This window comes from Anas acuta, chromosome 10 (genome assembly GCF_963932015.1).
Source record: "Anas acuta chromosome 10, bAnaAcu1.1, whole genome shotgun sequence".
NCBI lineage: Eukaryota > Metazoa > Chordata > Aves > Anseriformes > Anatidae > Anas > Anas acuta.
This window is the reverse complement of record NC_088988.1, coordinates 17,992,277-18,014,841: the sequence shown is the minus strand read 5'-3', so window position 1 is coordinate 18,014,841 and position 22,565 is coordinate 17,992,277. Positions and strand designations below refer to the sequence as shown.

General features: G+C 43.5%; 2 long non-coding RNA genes across 2 annotated transcripts in view; both read right to left on the bottom strand.

The window, feature by feature from the left end:
• Nucleotides 1–4,643, bottom strand: part of LOC137862056 (uncharacterized) — a 31,358-nt gene extending 26,715 nt beyond the window's left edge. The window contains exons 1-2 of the long non-coding RNA XR_011100039.1: nucleotides 4,491–4,643; nucleotides 3,395–3,527 (exon numbers count right to left, since the gene is read on the bottom strand). This is a non-coding gene — a long non-coding RNA (uncharacterized lncRNA). The remainder of the gene's footprint in view (nucleotides 1–3,394; nucleotides 3,528–4,490) is intronic.
• Nucleotides 1–8,702, bottom strand: part of LOC137862057 (uncharacterized) — a 48,113-nt gene extending 39,411 nt beyond the window's left edge. Inside the window, exon 1 of the long non-coding RNA XR_011100040.1 lies at nucleotides 7,965–8,702. This is a non-coding gene — a long non-coding RNA (uncharacterized lncRNA). The remainder of the gene's footprint in view (nucleotides 1–7,964) is intronic.
• Between the last annotated feature and the right edge of the window lie 13,863 nt (nucleotides 8,703–22,565).

The following is a 22,565-nucleotide window of genomic DNA, read 5'->3' as shown; positions in this document are numbered from 1 at the left end:
CGTGCACACACACAAGTCTGTATGGCGGGGGAAAAGAGCTCATAATTGGGTCCTACTGATTCAGTGTGTGAGCTTTTCCAACCTTGAGCAAGATCTCCACAGGAGATACCCACCACAGAGCCAGATCTGTGGACTTCTGCGCCACAAAAGTAGTGGTTCTTTGCTGCTTAACAGAACTCAGTGAGATTAAGATAAAATGCTTCCTCTCTACATGGTTCTTTTAGCAAATCAAGGATTTTGCATGTGACAATAGACTGTTAAGCCATTTATTTCTTCTTGCTATTTCTTTTGGTAAATGAAAAGAATTATTTTAATATTAAAAAACTATACTACTTGTGAAAGCAATGAGAATACTGCAGTGGACAGCAGCTTCTTAGAAGTTAATATATGCAGTTAGTGAACAAACTAGTAGCTGAATATACTCTCCCTTTACAAAAGAACACCAAGAAGATTGCCTTATTTCCACCTCACAGTTACTCCCCAGCACTGCATGTAAGGCTCCTTTTCACCACAGGATCAAGACGTGTCCCCTTGAAGACCCTGGTAAGCAATACGATGTGCCATATTCCAAAACAAAATTTACATGGTCTATAAAACAATAGATAAGGCATTCCAACTCCTTCAAGCAGTGACAACACACTGCAAAAACTCGGATGTCCCAGAAAGGCCAGAGGGAGCAGCTAGCCCAGACACTGCCGTTTGGAGATCCTGCCCCCCTCCACATGAGCAGGAAACCTCCCTCCTGCCACCTGCAACTGCAGCACCATCTTAAAGGGCTTTGAAGCAGAGTCCAACAAATTGAGGTGGCTGACAGGTAACAGAACAAGGTTGCCAGCACTAAAAAGCTTTAAGAGGGACCTGAGAAGCAGTAAATAAGGTCTGTAAAAGCAGCCTTAACATACTGTGGTGTTACTGCTGCATACAAAACATCAAGGTTAGCTCTGAAGACAGGCTAACCACCAAAAGCAACACATAGCAGCCACTGGCAAAACTCACAACTTCACAGAACAACTAGAATGAAACTCTCAGCTTGTACTGTTTGCATTGCATAGATGAAAATAGATGAAGACCAACAAATCCACATTCACAAAGCATACTTGGGGCATGACCAACAACCAAACCTAAATCCCTTTTCACCCTGATAGATAATCAACATTGCAAGTTAAGAATATATCAATTTATATCAAAAGTGTTATAATTATTACAATCTTCCTCATCCAAGGTCACTCTGTTGCCTAGTTTAAAAATACAAAATAGTTTTTCTAGTTTGTTAAAATCTACTTGATTTCAGGAAACAGAAGTGGTGTATGATTTAGAAGAAACCTTGATAAAAAAAATGCAATTATTGATGGATTTGTTTTTCTGTTATCACAAAACAGAAATTCCTCAAATTCCTCAGTCCCACTATGTGGGAATAGCATGCTCATCCCTGTGAATCTTAAGAGTGCAATGTCCCCTTTTCCAGTAAGGACATGGATTTGTGACAAGTCGCATGGCAATATCAAAAGACTGAAACATTAACTCAAATAAATGTCACCAAAAAATAAAAAAAGGCAATTCTCTTACTTTTATGACTCTCTACATCAAGTATATCACCTTAATTTGCACTTATTTTGTGTGCGTTACTGAAAAAAAAAAAAATACAGCAGGATATCAGCAAAGAGAAAGATCATTGTATTTCTCCAAAAAAAAATTCACATAAAGAACGAAGAGATAAGTGTTTATGGAACTGAAGAGTTGCATGGAAACCATATCACCAACAGAGTTTACCATCTTCTAAATTAGCCTGAATTTAATTCAGACACTGTGATAATAAGACAATCTACCTACTCAGCTACCAAGAGAATGATACTAATGGAATTACCTAGACAATCTGGACACAGATATATTTTAGAGGCTGTTTCACAGAGAGGTCACCCAGTACTAAAGCCTCATGAACTAATTTTGCTAAGAGATTTCAGTGCTAGAGTTTAGAGAGGGCTGTGTCACATGAGAAAGCCTCCTGGGAAACTTGGCCTTAGGAAAGAGAATGTCAGTAGGTGAAGATTGCTAAAGCTGTGCAACTCAAGGCAACATGCTGACAGCATAAACTGTTAGTGAAGCATAAATGGAACAAACCGCATTAAAAAAAAAAAGACCTAAAATTGCATGATGATGGTCATTAGATAACTTTAATATGTTAACTCTCATATCAGAAAGGCAGGCTACCACACAATCTTAACCTTCCTCAGTAGTTTTAGAAATACACATGGCACTGGTGTTAAGCAGTGCTAATAGGATGGTCTAAAGATTTTTCAGAATGGTTCCCGAAAGTCAATATGGAAAAAAGGAGGAAAGCAAGCAAGCAAACACAAAAACCCCACCAGTTCATTTCAGTTGTTGGAGGACAGTTATAAAAGTCACTAAAAAAAATTAGAAAAGCTGTAGGACATACTTTATGGGAAAAAAAAAAAAAAAAAAGTCTGACAGAATCAGTAGGGGATGTCTGTAACTAATGAGAAAATGTAGACAAGCTGGAGAGGCAGATCAGGTCAGAAATGCCAGGTATGATGGAAGAACTGTATGATGTGACAGTGGAGGCCCTGGAGACAACAGACAAAGACAGAAAAAGCAGAGAAAGAGACAGCGCTCAAGAGATAGTGCCAGGAGAGAGAAAAGAGCAGTTTTTCTAGCAGAGGGGGAGGAGGGGGGGGGAAATCTGAGGACCCAGGGAGAGCCAATATATAAGAACCCAAAACTGTTTGCCAAGCCTATTTACACCGATCTAATCATGCAGAGTTGACAGATCTCAAACTAGGAGCATAGTGGGGAGGGAGCACTGAAGATAAGAACAGGCAAGAAGATGGATGGTAGATTGCTTAAGTTTTTGAAAGCGCTTTTGCTAAAGCAGTTTTAAAGAAAGGTGGCCACCATATGCAGCAGAGATCTTGTGAAGGATGAAAAGAAGAAAGAGCAAAGCTACAGATCATGCTGATGCCAAACAGACAATGAACATGGAGAAAGCAGCCTCGGAAAAGCTAGAGAAAACACTAAATCCAAAAGAGAAGGATAAGAAAGGCCACCCAAGAACATGAGGAATCAAAGTACTAAAGAACAGCAGATTAGAGGACTGAAAAGAAACTGTAGATCAGTGGTAAGAAGCAGAGAAATCTTATTTTATAAACTGTGCAGCCTGAAGGGCAAACAGGCAATACAGGGCTGGGAAAAAAAAAAAAAAAAAAGTTATAATACTGTGCAAGAAGGACATCAAAGTAGCATTTAGAATGTCCATGAAACAGCTCTGTCAAGGGTTCCAACAATAAATGATTAAAAAGTTATTTTTAAAAGGGGCTGTGGTTATGTAATATAATTAGATGGATGAACAACATTATCATCAGGACAAGGAAGGTAATGCTTGATTCTCCACCTATTCATTTCTCATTAATGGGGAAGCACCAAACATTCAGCTTGTCTTCTGGACTTCTGGACTTGTCTTCTGCTCAGTTCTCCTCGTAGATAGTAGCATGCCAGCAGAAGTCTTATAGCTACTAATTAAAACAGAACCAAATCTTGTTTCAGAATAAGGGATACAAACTGTATTCCCCTTCACTGCACTCTTCAGCACCAAAGAAACACTGCTGTTTAATCAACATTTGGCCAAACCAACCACACAATCAATACAAACATCAGCAAGCAAAAAAGCCAATCCCAAACTCCCCATGTTCATCAGCTCTTACTGTGCGGATCCCAGCTTTGGAAAGAAAAGATGCTTAATCCGTGTAGGGTCAGAAAGTCCCAGGATTATATGGGAGAAATGAAATATTTGTGCTCTAAAGAAGTTAACATTTGCAGCAATGCAGCTGAAATGGAAGTGTTTCTCAGCGACCAAAATGAATTACAGAAAGTAAGCAGTTGGAACTATTTTAAAAACGTGTAAAAAGCAGGACCACAGGGGAAAAAAATGTTAGTCAATTATATTGTGATTCATGTTAAGTTGTTCTTAAACATCTGAAGGAGAAAGGAGAAAATTAGAAAAATAAGAACTATGTACAACTGCTCTTATTGTGAAATGTCACTCCTTACATGTAACAATGTCACTCCTTACATGTCATGACAGTGCTACTATAAGAAGGGAGAAACAAAAAAGTCACACAAGAGGTAAAGAAAGGCAGTCTTAAAGTCTGCTTTTCAGATGGCTTTTGAGCAACAAGTTTTTACAGAATTTAAGCAATTAAATACAGAGATACTTCCAGTAGAACTCAAAAGCATTAACGTGGAGTGATTCCACCACCCTTGCTCCTGCTATCGGTACTTCTGTCCTCGTAAGAAAGAGATCCTCAGTGTGAACAAGGTCACTGCACCAGGTATCCCCTGAATCACAAGGCTTTCCCCAACAAATCTGAAATAATGATTCGGAGACAACTTATGCATTAGTAACTGCAGCAAACACAAGATCATACAGGGCAGAATTTCCAGACAAGAAGCTTTGGGCAGCCACAGGGCAGTGCTACCTGGGAAGGACACAGGGCACACAGCCCTCGAGCCTCTGCAAGCCGTGCGGCGGGGCTGACAACGAGGGGGCTGGCAGCTGCTTGGCTAGGATTCTGACCTCTCCCTCGCCAAGCCTTACACCACTGAGTGCTCCTCCTTGACACAGATGGGAAGAGTTTTGTATCCGCTGGTCACACCTGTATGATCTGTGATTTGGTCCCACCTGCGTGGCACAAGCAGATTTAGTGAGTTAGAAAAAAAAAAAAACACACAAACACATTGGCCCACTGGGTTTGGAGGTAATTTCTCGCAGCGCTTATTTTTCTTTTTGTACACAATAGCACACAAACTAAAAGCAAATTCAGCCTCATGTTTGTTTCCATAAACCTCTAGTGCAGACACCAACCGCTGTGTAATGCATGCGTGCTACATGTGGATGAACCACACCATTCGCTCTCCTACATTCAGTTGCCTGAAGAGCAACAAAAGATTTCCTGGTATAATTAATCCTCTGTAATTGTACACTGCCACCAAAGGGGTGGTCCTATTCCCATACTTTCTTCCCACAACCAGCAGTGGATTCCCAGCCCCTCCCTTGCAAGGGACATGGGCACCGCGCAATCACTCCGTGAATCAGTTCAGCTCTCCTGCGTGACGCTAGATTCACGTTAATTTGGGGGAGGCCAGTTTTTCATCAAACCAGCTTGCTGAACCAATCCTCCCCACTCCTGCAGCCACAACGCCACTGGATTTTATGCAAAGGGACAGCCAAGGCAGATGAGCAGGCAGGATGGGAGCAGAAACGAGCACTTCATCTCCCAGTTCACTGGGAGCTTGCAGCTACCCCATGTGCAGTGAAACTGCAAGTGGCACGGGAGTACAGGTGTACAGAAAGCCCTATAACAACAGAGCTGTTTGCAGGCCACGATCTGCAAACTGAGTCACAGCTAAGTGTGGTATTAACACTCTGTACTCGCTGGCTGCCTCTGAAACGTCTTTCCTGACTCCCTTCCCTGCAGGACAAATTGCATTTTCCTAACACTGGCTCCATTTTACAATGTATACTTAAGAGCAGCATTAAATCAAAAATAGCAATGACATGAAAACATCTCCAGAATGAATTCACAAGAGAGCACTTTTAGTTCATATTTGTCCACTTCTGTCCACATTCTACTCCAAAACAATCACATGATAGCTGCAAAGAAAGCTAATCACTGCCTCCTGATTAATAAGACTTGCTCTTATTCCCTAACTGTAAATGCAGTAAAGTACAAACACATTTACATTTGCAGAGAATTTGTATGCTATCTTAAGGATGTGTAAGTTAAGCCAGCAGTTCATACCACTGTTGAGACATGAAATGAGAGTGCTCCTCCCTCCCTTAGGACAGGTGACCAGAAGTCCTGCAGCCTGTCGATAATTCAGCTGCAGCGAAAGACCAGTGACAAAGCACAAACTACCAGCAACCAGGAATCAAATCTGGTGCAAAGAGCAGGACTAGCATGCGACAGACATCTGGACACCATAATAAGAACCAGCTGTCCCACACAGAAAAAGTGTATGTGTGTGTGTGTACACATATGTATTTGTGCTAGAAATTCAAGTTACAGGCACGTACACATCTCTACTTGCTTTGCTTTGCCATTCTCACGTAGGAACCTATGTGGGTTGACTGAAAATGTGTCTTCTTTTGAAAGGCTGTTTTGTGTCACTGCAAACATCTGCTGCATATATTGCTCCATGCAGGAGTGTCTCTAACAGGAACCTCAGTTCACTGGATAAGCCAAAACAGTGACAGTACAAACATGTGCAGCGGGCAGCCCTGTCACAGAACTGCTGGCCTCTCGGCTGCAGGGGCAGTGCAGTTTGTGTGGTACCATCCCTGAGAAGCTCAGAGGCAGCCAATGCACAGCCCGGTGGTACCACCACAAAATTTCACGTATGACTTCCTTGTCACTCTGAACTTTTGAGGTGTCAACCAAGAATAATTAAGTATTTACCACAATATAAATACATGTAAAGAGGTTTTTTTTTAAGTGACTATATATTTGGTTGTGCATTCCATCAACATTAATGGAAGTCATGCAGCTTGAATCATGCTCGCTGCCAAAAATACACCTGTTAATGTCCTTGCCACAAACACAGCATTTTGATTTAAAATCTATTTCAGTGGATTTTAAACAATAAATTAGCCACTCGGAACCCAGCTCTGTTCATACTACATATGTTAGACCCATTTTTTCCCATTTTAACATATATGGGCACATAACCAGGACCTGCTTTTAATATCTAACCACCAAACTTCACAAAAACTAACTTGTGGCTAAATGCCCTGCATTTTAAACCTCTGCCCTGCCCTGACTAAGCAAACTTCTACAACCTACCTCAAAAGATCACCTCTTGGTCATATCCTCGGATCTCCTCACCGTTTTCCTCAGTCAGTCCTTATAACACAGCTCCTTTGTTTCTCATCAAAGCAGGCTCTTATTGTCATCCTGGCAAACCACTCACTTTTTTCTCTGGTAACCATTCATCTTTCTTCTCCCAGAATACACATGCAACGTTCACTTTTTTGTTTGTTTGTTTGTTTTTCCCCCTTCATCCATGCTAGTTATTAAGACTTAACTTGGCCCTTCCCAAGATAACACAGCAGATTTATTTCATAGATTCCTGATTTCACCTCTCCCTCTCTGACACTTCTTACATCATGGCATTACTTTCAGTTCACTAAGCAAAAAAAAAAAAAAAAAAAAAAACAAACCACTACTTACTCTCCATGCATAGGACTGTCCTTTTTTGCTGTACTTCACTTACTGCTCCCCCTAATAATGCAGACTGCCTGCTCTGCTCACCTTCTTGATTTCCTTCAAAAATTTTGTGACAAAAAAAAAAAAAATGCTGAGAACTATCCTATATAAGCTATGGAAAGTAGCCTTGATGGCAACTTCCAAAGTAGGTTTCTAAAAGCATGAAATTTGTTTTTCAGCCCTGGCAGTAACAGAGAAAACGGGAGGCAAGTTGACCATGTGTAGAAGCAGCAGTTTGAGGTGACCTCTACTCGTGTCCCCAGGACAGTGAGGGACATAGTGCTGAGAACATGATACAGCTCTGCATGTCACTTAAAACACCTGCAGTTAATACTAGCAAAGGACTGTAGTTAAGACAGGTCTTAAGCCCTAGGAACCGAGTTTCTGCTATGACATTTAGACAAATCACCTGAGGACCATTAGTGATTAGCACAACCAACTTGCCTGGGATGTTTGGCAAGGTCACTGCTACCAGCCTGCCCCTGCAGAAGAACGCCCGGGCTCCCATTGTTACCGGAGCCGTGTCACGGCCCCACCGGGGCCAGGCCCGGGCCCGGGGCGCTGCCGCTGGGGGCCGGCAGCGCTGCGCTGCCTCCCGCCGCCTCCCGCCTCAGCCGCGGCCATGGCGGCGCCCCGCGGGCCGTGAGGCGATGGAGCCCCGCCGGCCGCTCCCCGGGCCCCGCTCACCTCCTGCCGCCGCCTGCCGGTGCCGGGCGCACCCTCCCCAGCCCGGTGGGCCCAGGGTGGGAGCCGGGTGCCGCCCTCAGCCGCGGCTGTGCCCAGGCAGCGGCTGGGCTGCCTGAGGAGAAGGAAGGCTGCCGCTGCTCCCCGGTCCCGAGGGGCGGCAGGTGCGCGGCTGCCTCAGCGGGAACGGGTGCAGATCGAGATCTCCCGGCCGCACAGGAAATGTCAATTTAATATAAGCTTTAATTACTTTACACATTTACCCCTCGAGCTTGTGACCGTCGTGTGCACTGACCAGTCTATGCATTACCCATGAGCCTTCCACACCCTTGGCCCCTAACTAATTTTTTCCAGCATTACAGGCTAGAAACTCGTGCTTTGTTTGGTGTAGTCCTCTGCTGTCACCACAGGAAATGATACTAAACCCATCACTAGTAACTCCTCACACAACCAGTGCTTCTCACCTCATTCACTAAGCATTAATGAGCATGTTTGGGGATGCTGGAGAAACACAGGACTCCAAAGGCGACACCTTCACCACTTCCTGACATATATAGGCCTCAAGAAAGAGCACAGCAAACCTTAGTGTTCCCCATTTTGCAGACTCCCACAGCCCTGAGCACTCTTCCTCTTCATTGGGAGACTCCTTCAGTTCATACAAACGCCTGTAGTTCTGTTCTCTGTCAGTTCCACCAGCGCCACACCTCCAGTGGAGTCACCGTAACTTCTGCCTCTGCTTGTTTTCTCCCTCCTGTTAATCTGAAAACAGATGAAAAAGAAAGCTAATACTGACACTTGGAGAGTCATTTTAAAGGTGTCTTTCCAGTTTTTGATTTCCATTCACTTACTGTAGGAAGAAGCAGCTTGGTTGGACCTTACTGGTCATCTTCTCAGATCACCTTCCAATGATTCATCAGCCAAATCCAATTTGCTTGGCAGTTTTATTTGCCTCGAGATGTTGATCAGTCAGCAGCCCAACTAGACTAGCAGTATTCCTCCCAGTGTGCTACAGGAATGCAAACGTAAGAAAAACTTCAGTCATTTTGTAGAAACCTGATTAGGTAAGCTGGGGACCTGTGCATATGTGGCAGTAATGGTCCAGCCCCAACACTTGGCTTTGTTTCCTTTGTAGAACAAATTTTCCATCTCTAATAAAAGACCAAAACATATTGACATGAAGAATTTGCCTTGATTTTGACCCCTGTTGGATAAAGTCATTGAGACCTTGGGCTTGCGTGCCAACAGTGTGTATGCTGGGCCTCTGAACTGAGTGAGCTCTGTAAAAAAAAACAGTTTTTTCCCTGTACTCCTTCTATCCCATTAGCTATTCCTTTGATTAGTTTGCCTTCATCCCTCAGGGTCTCACATTTCTTTTCTCTACATAATATGCCATACGTTGTATTACTCTTAGCTCAGTCTTAGAGCACTGTAGAACACATTTTTCTTTCTGGGCTTGTCCAACATGAGCTCATATTCAGATCTCTCTTTCTTCCCTTGACCACTGAAAATAAAACATCACAAATAACCTAATATATTTGGATCCATCCAAATCCTTAAAAGCTGTGGTAAATCCTGATATCATGGAGATGGGTGAGAATTAGACCTTGAGTACCCACCAAAATCAAATGTATGACTACATCCTTTGCAGTGCAGGGTTCCAAATTAGCCTGTCAGGTTTGCATGTACTACTTCTGCTGACTTCAGTGGGAATTGCACATATGAAACTAACAGAATAATCAGGCCCTGAAAATTTAAGCTTGTGTCCCCAAGCATAGCTACTGCATTTTTAACTGATTCAGTGTGAGATGCATCTGTGACCCTAGAGCAACTGCAACAGCTGGGAGTATGTGCTGGCACCCAGAAAGCTAGTGCTTTCTTTCCACATGGGATATACAGCAATCTCCAACCTGCCCTGCTTGTATTTAAAACACAAACTTAGATATAATATAAAGGAAGTGTTTCTGTTACCATGACATCGAGCAAGAAAATAAACATTACTCTCCCTAGAAAACGAAATACAAGGTAACAGCGTTTTAGCAAGTCTAATGGCAGAAGTCGGAGCCATCATAACACATTATAGAAGACAAATGAAAAGGTTGGTTTTGATAGCTTGAAACAAACGAGGAAAATATTGAAATATTTTGCATACAGAAAAAGAGAAACACTCTAGATACTCTATGTTCTAACTAGGTGTTAGAGAAGCACTATTTTCATTTTCATCTTTTGTTTTTGAAAGCCTTCCTTTTTTTTTTTTTTTTTCTTTTCTCTCTTGAATTCCCCAACTAAGAGATAGGACTAAATATAAAACTCACTAGGTACTTCCTACAAATCTTTCAAACAAAAATTAGATTATTTTTCAAAACAAAACTAAAAACAACTCAGGAACAAATAATTAAAATTAAACATGGGGGAGGATTAGCTATTATCAGTAAGATGCATACTGCTGCACTATTCTTGAAATAAGTAAGTATTTAAGTATTTTATACCTGACAATGTAGGTTCAGTATCCCAAATCCTCATATTCAGTCTGATTAGCCACTCAGGAGAGCAAGAAATTATGTAGATAATCTAATCAGATATAAAAATGAAGAGTACGTATGCAATTAGTATTACATAAGCATATGGAAGTTGGTGTAAATAAAACACATCCAATTATCAAAAGGAAAAAAGGTAACTAATAACAGTCTCTATGCTGTTTCTTGAAGACCTCTTTGTAACAGCTGGTAGATAACTAACTTCTAATGATAACTCAATAGAAATCACTTCATTCAACAGATATAGGAGTTACACTGAGTTCTGAGCTCAAAAATGTCGCTACATTTATTTGTATTCCTCTTCAGGACAGCAATGCAGCCCTTATTCAATTTGTGTGACTTAACTCTCGTGATATGACCTTGCACTGGTACATTATTCAAATAAATCATGCACATAAATCCCATTTTATACTATTTTAATTTTGCTCTGTAATAAGATGTCTTTCTAAAAAAATATGAAAAGGTTTCTTTCTTTCAGCATTGAGCAGATATGCTCAATACTGTAGATGTAGAAATCATATGCCTGTCTGTTTATTATGGTATACTCAGCATAGATCTGGGGGTTTCTCTGCCCTCATTTTCAATTTACAGGCTAAACTGCCTGGTACAGACAGAAGAAGTCAGACCCCTTATTTTCAGCAAGTCCGTTGCCTGCCCAGTTCTGTGAAGTAAAACCATGACCACCCAACTTGACGTTAATTATTTATTTTGTAAAGTTGTTCATTTTAGAGCTGAATTAGTGAAATGCAACTGAATTGAGCCAAAGGCTCGGACTGGGCTGCCATTTTGACATTCTCATCAGGGAAATGATGCTGTAAACACCCATACTTGATTCACATGCATGGTCTCTTGGTTGCCTACAGTAATGCCCATCTGTTCGGATGGCATCATGCCCACTCAACTTGCTCAAGGGAATACATGCTGGGCAGTGATTGGCTTAGGTAAGTATTTTTCAAACTGGGTCGGTGTCGACCTCCTTTTGGGAAGGCCCAAGAGGGAAAGGAAACAAAAAGAATTTTCATTTTTTATTTTAATGGATTGTTTTCATTTAACATTCAGCAAAAACACCACTATCTATAAAACATTCCGTAGATGGTTTTGCTGATTCCTTGTTACCTGTGACCCCAGCAAGGAAAAATAAATTAAACTGCTTTCTCAATTAAAAAAAAATAATAAATGAGTTCAACCTGTTATAAAGTCACAGTCCATATAACATTAAGACCACCTTATCTACAGAAAAGAACCCTGTCTCAGCAGGCATTGTCACATTCTGACAATTGAACTAATTTCCTTTTGTTGAGCATTGGTCAACACTCAAATATCTGAATTCATAGATATTCCTACCAGAAGCCATAGCCTGAATTCTGTGGAGAAAGTGGTGAGCAATGCCTCAAATTATTAGTCAGATCAAATTAATGTTATTGTACAAAAATAGAATTCCAAGATATAAAACAAACATGCACACAGATACAGATGATGGAGGTGCAGTATCATGAAAGGATTATTCCTAAAGCGGAATAATTTCCAAATATAGCTTTTACTTCTCCAACACCAAAGAACTTTGCTTTAGTGAAGTACATTGTACAGTGGAGCCATTGTCTGTCACATTGCTTTATCAAACAAAAAGGAGGGGAGCATGTCACCCTCTCTCCCTGAAAATAAACTGTTGTGTTTTTTTTTTTTTTTTTTCTTTTAATAGAAAGCTACCATTAGCTACTAATAGAAAGCTTAAAAAAAAAAAAAAAAAAAAAAAAAAAGATGAAAATAATCCGTTTCCTTTTCATTTGGGAGACAAAAGCCTTTCAGTGCTGCGTCCATGCGCTCTGACTACTGTTTTGACACTGTGTCAAGATGCTCCCACTCTGCTCCAGGTCTCAGATCACAGTTGGAGTGTCTTGATACAGTGTTGAATCAGTAGTGTCAGCAAGTCTCAGAGCAGAGTCAAAGAGCCTCAATGTAGCCTCAGAGCAGGTAGTCAGAGAGACCTTTCCCCTAAACTGAAGCCGGGCTGGGGGGTGTTCTGTTTTTTTTTTATTATTTTTAATTGTTTGTTTTAACACAGTTCGACCCAGCTGCACCAGACTCGTGCTTTTAATTACTAATCCTACTTGCACTGAGGTATCAGAGCTAGCTCTTTCCCAGACCTGAAGAGCTGTTAAAAAGCAGCATGGAATAATGTTAATATTTTCTTGAAAGAGCAAAAGCAAGCCCAAGCACAGGGACTGAGGAGCTTTGCTTTCTCAGAGCAGCCGGCACTGCAGCTAAGGTTTGTTAACAAGGCCCGACCCTGCTTTGGCAGCACCCTGTTCAGCTGCACCACGGCAGGGATGACCACGGGGAGCCCATGCCCTGGTCCCCTGCTCACCTGCTGAGGTGCGATGCTCTGCTGCTGCAGACCCGCTAACTGCACGAGTGGACAGTGCCAGGGGAAGCGTGGCGTGCTCTGCCATGCCATAGCTGCGGCTCAAAGCCCTGGTGGCCCCGGTGCCAACAGGAGCCCTCTCAGCAGTATCACTGGGGTCATGGTTTGTCTTGCTCGGAGCAGAGCAGGTTGACACACCTGCTCTCTTCAGCGAGACAATGCTATGCGCAGTCGGCACAGCGCAACTCGTATGGCCGAGCGGTGCCTCAGTGAGGTGATCAGCCAGGACCTCACAGTCCGCACGAGGTCCTGAGTGCTGCTGGGGTGAGGACAGGGTGGGGACATGGCTGGGGTGCTGTCCTGAGGTACAGGAGGAGAAGGCTTGATGCGGGGAAGGACGTCGGCTTGGTAAAGAGGTCACGCGGGCCTGCAGAAGTTAGTGATATACAAGGACATGGATAGGGTTTGAAAGCTTTGGTTAAGGACTGTGAAAACAACAAAACAACCAAAAAAAAACAGGACATAGGTTTTAATGCCTGAAACTTTGTCCCTTTTTACCTGTTCTATTTTTATTTCACTTACAGAAGTAGTGTACATTCTTTATTATAAACCCAGTCTCATATCTTTTATAGGATCTCTCAAGCCACAGCATGACTTGAAAAGCTAAACACCACACTAAGGCACCCCTCAGATGGTACCAAATGAAGGGATGTTGTAAGTGTGGGCAGAGACCAAATTAAACATATCATAAGCATGGGAAGCAAAGGAGATTGGCAAGAGGAAAGCTGTAAGGCCCGTAGAAAATAAGGAGCAGGAGTTGGTACTAGCTTTTAACACAATTTTGCAGGGTAATACTTGTTAAAATAAAATCAAAATCTTAAGTACTGAATGTGAAAATGTTCCTCAGCTTCCTCTTAAGAAAGGCAGTGAATGGGCTCCACACAGAGCCCATGATTTCAAGCGGTGCTGTCCGAATACCCTGCTCTGGGAGGGCCGAGGCGCGGGCAGCAGCAGCAGTCGAGCACCGCACGCCAAGCACAGAACCAGGCCTCGGGGCTGGGGACACGGAGGACGTCAGTACCTAAGAAGGCAGCTGTGGAGCGAGAAATGATCAGGGTTCAGAAAGAAAATAACTAGTCTTAAGAGGCAAGATTAGAAAACCTAAATAGGTCAAAGTCAATTTTGCTGTAGCTTTGCATCTGAATATGTAATCCAGTCAATTTTGTATGTTAACACCAGGGGGGCACAGAGATCAATGTATATAATTTAGGTTAAATGACCACTGCAGAGTGGGATGCATGCCTTCTTTTCACAGTAGAGCCAAATTTATCCCTGATGTAAATGCAGTAATTTCACTGGACTTTTAGCAGAGACACATTTGCTCATTTCTGTGGTCAAAAACCTCCTCGGTAACTTGTCACTTAACGCAGATGCAACCCACCCACACGCAGAGGTGTTCTTAATTTTTCATTAATTACTTATTCCTTCTAATTATTGTGCTGTTATTTATTAAATAGCATATTATTAAGGCACAGTTAAAAACATTTCCACAGGAAAGCATAAAGTGCTCAAGACTGTAGGTACGAGGGGCATTTCACAGCCACACGTGCCAGGCCCTGGTGCTGGAAGTGTGACAAGATGGCGGCAGAGGCCGCAGTTCGGTGAGGAGCCGCAAATGGGGACCTGTGCGCGGGGCCCTACCTCCCCGCAGAAAGCCGAGCCACAGCCTCTGCCGCGTGCTTTGAGATCCCTGAAGCTAGATATTATTTAAGGTGGAAAGTATTTCTCACTGGCTGTTGAGGTGCCTTTCTTGCAGGTGCTTGCACAGCAAGCGGAAGATGGGGATTTCCTTCGCATGGGCTGCGGAGGAGCTCTCTGACCTGTCACGGCCATTTGCCTTCACGCACCACAACAAGCAGGTCTGCCCCAGCGCTCTCCCGGCTGTCCCTGGAGGTAAGACAGAAATTAAAGGTCGTATCATCTAGACACAAATTAAAATCTTTACTGGTAGAAACCTGGTGGAAAGTCTCAGAATAGAATGAATTATGTATTTGAACACTTAAGATTTCCTTGCCTTTATTGCAGCATGGGGTCTGAACTCTGCTTTCTTCCCTGCACTTTATTACATGGTTAGAAGTCCCGCAGTAGGAAACTTGCAGTTTGAATTTTGAAGCACCTATAGTGTCATACTTTTTATTTTAATATTTGTCACCAACGGTGCCGACAGATAAAAAGTGCTGGCTCCCCACAGCATGATACGCGGGATTTTCAATAGAGCTACACAATTGCTTTTGCTAAGTGCTTGCGGGGCTCACAGTGCCAAATCCCGCAAATTGCTGCATTCAGGCCACTTTGCAGTGCTGTATGTACCGAGGCAAGTGATATTTAAAAAGTTAGTTGCTTGCAGGAGGGACATATACCTAAATGGCTGATTTCTTCTTAAAGTCCTAATAATTGTTTGAAGACATCTGTACAAATGAATTCAATAATGGTAGCACTTAAGAAATGGTCAAAACTTTTTGTGTCACTTACAAATTACACTATGTATTGCATTTAGTTTTAGAAAGAAAAACTGTTCACATAGCTCCAAAGTTTTCTGGCCAAGGAAGTCCTAGAGCCATGTCACCAATCATATTATTTATGTATTACCACTTTCTGTCTTCTTAGTCTTTTGTTTGTTTTTAACCTTAATTTATAGTAATGTTATTGTTGATATCCCAGCCTCACAGCAGTGTTATGGTGTAAATTATTTCCTATGCATGGTAATGCTAAATGTGTATTAGTGTAACCTGAAGTATCAGGGGAGATTTTTGTATCTCCTGCCTTATTCACAGGTCAATTAAGAAACTGATTAAGCCCAAAAAGTCTATGATGATAATTGTTGGAAATAGACTGGGATGATAATTGGTTTAATGACTGCTAAAGGAGTCATTGGGATGTGTCTCTCTCAAGGAGCCTGAATGGCACTTTAAGAGCTAGATTCATCCTGGGTGTTGGTTGTTGACTTTAATGGTATTACTCCAAAATCTGATTTGGATCAACTTACAAAATATTGCAGATAAGACAAATAATTTTAAAAGGATGTTTCTGCTGAGCTTTGGTGCCTCTCTTGAACTACCCTATTCAATGTCAACTCCTCTGGTACAAATTCTGCCTTTACAGCTTGAAGTGGCTCTATAAGGTGGGAATTCACTGAGGGTTTTATATTTTTATACATTTTTTTCTAGCATAGCAGGAAACAAATTCTATATAATAACTAGAAAATGTAGGCCGAGACCATCCTCTGCACAGGAAATTTCACTCAGAGGGTTGGACACCCAGCGAGGTCCTATTCACAGACTTCTCTTTGTATTTTTCTGCCTGGAACCAAAGAAGGGGATTCATGCCAAAACCCTGCAGGATATGGAAATCTATCGGCTGTTCTGTGCTTCTACATGTCTTTCAAAGTGGCTTCTGATTCGGGGAGCCCTAAATTAAGAACCATGGGCTTGGGGTTTTCAGATTTTTATTTTTTTTTTAATAAGGACTCAAAACCTGCAGCTTCAATTCAAATAGGAGTCAGAAGCATTCTGTACCTTTGAAAAACCCCTGACATTTCATTCCTCACGCTGAGGACCCAGAACAGCAAAAATTTAGACCAAAATGATTTCTCCAGGCTAGTCAGTATTAGAGAATAGTGTAGAAGTTGGAAAACCTTTGCTGCTGGTTCTCAGTCATGCCTAGGCTTGGAAAGGCTATAAGGTTATAAATCTTTCAGTGAAAAACAATTCCTGCTTCATGCCATCAACATTGCCTGAAGACATCTGCGTAGGGCATCTCTAGAGGAGGCTCCCATTACTAGACCTATGCAGAAGTATAATGAGAAACTTGCATCCGGTTTGAAAGACATTAATGAGTCTCTCTTGGATACAAAATATTTGTTCAACACCCTTATGGGCAAAGTAACACACAGCTGAGTGGGAAGCTCTGGCAGAATACGATGCACCAATAGGTCTCAGAAAAGGATCTACACAGCTCTGCAAAGAAGGAGTCATTTTTTTCAGGTCCATTTTGCAGTTCTGGTACTTACACGTCTGGGTTGCTTTGAATACATATTTGCCAGCACCTACTTCTCTGTTTGTTCCAGTGGGGTTTCATTTGCTCTGGGGGGGTATTCTCGGTTCCTCACTGTTTTCTCCTCGCATTTTGTTTTTCTATTCTCAATAATACTTCCAAAACAGCAATGACAAAAAATTCAGCATCTTAAATGAGCTGTAGACATTTTTACTGAGTTTTCCTCTCCCCTCCCCCAAGATTTCTTGCACACAAAAAATATTTCAGGGTTCCTTTTTCTTTTTTCCTTTTTTTTTTTTTTTCCCCTAAGCTTGGTGCATCATTGAGCTAATGATGCACAGTCAAGCTACCCAGTATCGTTAGATTACCTAAGGCTCTGATCCTGGTGTGCCTTACATATGTGAACATTTAACTCCTTGAAGACAAGGCAAACAGTTGTATACATATTTGCAATGCAGCATGACAGTCCCCAGAAAGCAAAGAAGGTCGGTGTGCTCTTTCATGTAATGTATCAATAACTGGAATTACTCTGCAAAAAGAAGAATGGAGTCCAGATTTCATTTGCATTTTGTTCTCCATCACAGTGCCAAGCTCCTCAGTAAGAGAAGGAGAGTTAACATTCCCATTCCCAATCACTACAATTGGCTTCCTCTTTCTTGTGCCCTTTCATCCAATAACTGTTTTGTAGCCTGCTTAGTCTTAGCAAACACCAAACTCTTCTCCCCTGCCCAGTTTTGGACCGTCCTCAAGCCACCCCAAAAACCACAGATTCTTCTGTGTGAGAGACTTATGGCACACAGTTGCCATACAAATTTTGAAAAAGGTAAATCCAGTCACCCATGCAGATGCTGCTGCGGCAGGTATGGAGAAGGCCTGAGGGAGGGAAATGTAGAAAAGACAAAAAGAAAGATCTGGAATTAAAAAAATAATAATAAAATAAAATTCAGCTATGCCAGGGGATGGATGAGAAATATAGGTGGCAAAAGGCTATCTCCAAAACTCCAGATTTACCTAGTAATAAGAACAGCCTGTGCAAACCTAAAACAGCCAGGACATGGCTTTTGCTCAGCAGAGAGCCTCCATAGCACTGCTTTGCACTAGTGCTAAAACCAGAGCAAAAGACAGGGTATTTTGTTCAAACACAACTGTTCTTGGCATTGTCACAGACATTATCAGGCTCGTTAGGGAGAGAGAGGGAAAGTTAATCAAACTCATGCACTGCATCCACTGGTCTTGTGGCATGAACATTGAGGGGTTGCCTTCCTTCTCCTTTCAGTCCATTCACTTCTTTTTCCACTGTGTGTACACTGGATCCCTTCATGCTTTCAGTTTTTACTCTGCTTTCTGATCTTCCAGGTTTGATTATTTTAACATTTGGGATACATACTATAATAAAATGCAATGCAGATTTATTAGGGATTATGCAACCCTTGATCAAGGCTTAAGCCACAAGAGCCCTAATGAAGACAAATGTTTCTGGGTCCTACTTTGGCAGAAACTCTCTCATTCCACATTAGCAACCCAAACTGTTTCTGCTGCATGAGGCTAATGGAAGCTCCTGACCGCTTCTCTAGCACCATTACAAAAGCATTAACTGATCTGCACATTGCCATAACCCTCCCTCTATGGCAGGCTTGCACGGAGATATCTTGTGAATAAAACAGAAAATGTACAGTAGAAGCTATAGCTTTTGCAAATGGCACGTATGTTTTACAGCTTTCATGCATAGGAGCCAATTTCTTGAGGAGCACTGCCTATAAATCACAACTAGAAAAAGACAAAGATGCACTTATTTATTGCATTGATTTCAACCGGGGAAAAAAACCTGTTCTTTCTTTCTCCCTCCCCTCTAAATTAAAGGCTGGGTAAAGAAGAGTCCAGCATCTCAGGGACACAGCTTTGGCACTCACAGTTAGGAGGGATTGCTTGCTGCTCATTTATTGCAAGGGAAGGATCGTACTGAGAGCCCTGGTGCCTCTTCTAGGCACAGAAAACTAAAGACATAGATAAATATATATATACACACACGTGTTTATATAAGTTCAAAGTAGGAATGGAGGTGGTACTGAGCACTTTATGTATGGACAAAGAAAAAAAAAAAAAAAAAACAGAACAAAAAACACACCTGAAACAAACAACAACAACAAAAACACAACAACAACACAGATATGAGTAAAAGAGGGAAAGTACTTTTATGGCACTTCTTTATCTGGGAGCTTTGATGCCTTCCAAGCTAGTCACAAGGCTGGGCATTTTTTACAAGCAGCTTGTGCAATCCACACAGACGTGGCAAAAACCAACAACAAAACCAGATCAGGCAGGCGTGTGGCTGGGGTGGGCAATGGCCTCGCTCCCGGCCTGCCCCGTGAGTCAGCTCAGCTCGCTGATCCAGCAGAAAAGTAGCCACTCCAAAAAAAAAAAAAAAGGGAAAAAGAGGAAAAAAAGAGTTTTACCGAACAATACACAAATCCCCGCCCAGCCTGAGCAGCTCCTCAGCATGGTGCAGCCATTTCTGCCCGTGCCCTCAGCCGAGCGCTGCCCCGAGCAGCCCGGGGGCTTCTCCTCCGCCGGCGGCTGCGGGCCAGGTCAGCGGTGGCGGTGGAGAGCGGCCGCCTGCCGCGGGGACGCAGATGGCCAGGGATGGCAGACGGAGGGGACAGCAGCAGAGAGCAGCGGGGTGGCTGCCGCAGACTTGGGGAGGCAGCGAGCAAGCAGGACAGACAAAGCTGCTGGGGCCCTGCAGGGCTGCGGACGTGGCCGGCCCAGCACCAGGCGTTCCCAGCTCCAGGCATCTTCCCTACACGAGCCGGGGCTGGGACCCCTGCGTGAGGCCCCCAGCACCCGCAGAAGATGGGGGAAATGTTTTAGCAATCTTCCTCAGGAACAGGCAATCTCACGTAGTTAAATTATAGCTCGTTATTAAGGCAACGAAGACCGTACTTTGTTAGCAGTCTTGTAGGTGATGCAGTAATTGCCTTCTCTTCCTCCTGGAGCTCAATTTTTTTCCTTTGGCTACTTCCCTTAGGCAGGCAGTCTCCCTCCATCACCCTCGCACCTCCTCTGCTGAGCTTCAGGTAAGTGCCAATAATTCACGGATAAATAGATACAAAGAATAGCTGCGACTTCCATTTGCAAGAGGGGGATCTTAAAGTCATGAGACTGATAGCAGCTTCATGAAGACAGGCAAAACAAAAGAACAAACAATTTCAGAAGATGCAAAAATGGGGAGAAAAGAGACAAAGGAGGAAAAAGCAGTGCTGCTGTCAGCTCCAAGTAGGCCTCCTGTCCTCAGGCCTGGATCCTCCCAGAGCAGTGCAGCGCAGGCTTTGTTAGGGCCAGCACCACCGACACAACTTGTCCTGTGTCTGGGTGCACCAACTGCAACAGCACAACTTCCAGAAAAGGAGGGAGTTGCACCCGCAGAGCACTCTGGATTTGCACAGAGGTGGCTCCCCAGGACAAAAATCCCTTGCACTTGCTGGGCAAGGAAGGAGGAGAATGGAGGGAAAAGGTTTGGTTTGATCTGAAGAGTAAGACTGTACCTTGTGCAGGTGATCCTGTGAGTGCTGGAGCTGCTTCCCTGTGGATGGGGGCCTGGAGCCTTGGCTGTGTAGCAAGGCAGGAGTGCCAGCTGAAGCCCAGCAGCTGCAGCATTCTCCATGTAGGTTTCTGGGATCACACGTGTGTTGATTTCACACATTTTCTTCCGTGACAGCATTTACCAGATGTTCTTATCCTGGGCTAACTACAGCCAGAGTACTGCAGGAACACGCCTAAGACCACTGCACCCCTGTCAAACACAGCTCAGTCGTTTTGCAGTTGTGGAGAGGGGAGCTTGTGGAAGCCCCACTGCTTTAGGATGTGGGCCAGAACATGGAAACTGCTTGTGCAGGGCAGGAAAAGAGCCTTCACTGCCTGTGCCAGAGACAGGGACTTACACGTGGTAACAGCTGGACAAACACACCAAAAATCGGCGTGCTCTAAAATGCTGGTAGGAGAAAGTGAGGACACTTGGGACACTGGGATGCATGATTCACTTCAACAGAAATGGCTCCTGGGGGGCAGATTTTCCATTAACCCCTCCAGTGGGTAGGAAGGCTGCTGGAGGGGCAGCCTCTTGTCCCCCTCACACCTCTGCTTTTCCGCTGCTTTTCCCACCAGCTCACTCATCTGCCACCCCGGGCCTGGGGATGTGGAAGGCTCAGGGTGGGTCACTTTCTGCCCCGTCCTCATTTTCCTTTCACGTTTCCTTTGAGCTGCTGCTCAGTGACTCAGAGATGTTCCAGCACAAAATGGCCTGTCACTCACTCCCTCAGATGGTTCCCAAACTTTTTTTTTCCCTTCTTCTGGAGGCAATGGACTGATAACTTGCTTTTTCCAAAACTCTAAGGCACCTGACTGAAGGCTGCAACCCCTCAGTGAAGGTAATAAATTATGAACAGATCCACAGCGTGAGAAACCTTGTTCTGGTAGGACATTTGATTGGTCAACAGACAAATATCTAGGTATGCACTGAAAAAAACCATAAACATGTAAAGGTGACTGTGTACACTTGTAGGTATTAATACTTCTTGATTAAATATTTCAATGCTTTTTGGGTATGTTGGCTTGTAGTGAAGCTAAATGGAAAGACTTCAATGTGTAAGAGCTGATGTACTGGACTGCTACAAATACAGGCCCGTTGTTAATCCACTGTGGTTATGAGTTTGTATTTCAAATCATCTGTATGACTTTCTTTTTTAAACGCATTTAAAATTTGCTTCCAAACCACGATTTCCAACATATCACTCTCCTTAATGCCACTCAGATCATGAAGTGACTCTTTGCCTAAAGCCCTCCTTCAGCAAGAATTACAGCAATTCGGGTTGGCACTTACGTGAGCCATCCGCACCGCCTGGGCCTCGAGCAGCTGGTTCCAGCCTGCGTCTGCGACACCGCTGCACAGAAGCTGATCTCCAGCACAGAAGCTGCGAGTTACACCGATGGGGAGGGAGATGTTGCAGGCATTACTGAAAGCCTCTCCATCCTGGTTTGAATGCCTTGTAGCTGTTGAAATACAGGTGCATTTGGACCCGGTATATCTGACTGTTTTCCAAATGCCTTTTGTAGCACTTCTTGGCCGCTAAGAAAAAAGGGGAGAAACCTCAAACATGTACCAGAAGCTGTGATATTATCTTTTTCCACCTGCACAGTTAGGCTGTTTTCCCTAGGAGCTTTTAACTGATACAGGAACTATATACTATGCTGGCAAAGCACTCCCTGGTGTGACTGCAGCTATGCCAGCAAAGCTGTGTTTTGTACCAGCGCAGGGCTGCTCTACCCCCACTCCCAAGTGGGACAAAACAGCATGGAAAAAACAACCGCACAGGAGCCACCAGACAAAGGCCCCACGTCGCGCTGCAGAGCTCTCAGCTGCAGCCCCGGCTGGGTGCAGCCCCGCCTCGGGAAGCTCAGCCCGTGCAAAAAAAGGGGCAGAGAGCAGCACTGCGCTCTGGCACGGGCTGAGGATCTGCATCTCTGGCAGCTGCGGATGTCCAGCGTGTCACAGATGCAGCCCTGTTATGAAGCACAAGAGCAGGCGGCTCTCCCTCTGCTGCCTTGCAGCAGCTTTCACCCCCACACCCACACCAGGACCTTCCTCGGCCCATTAGAAAG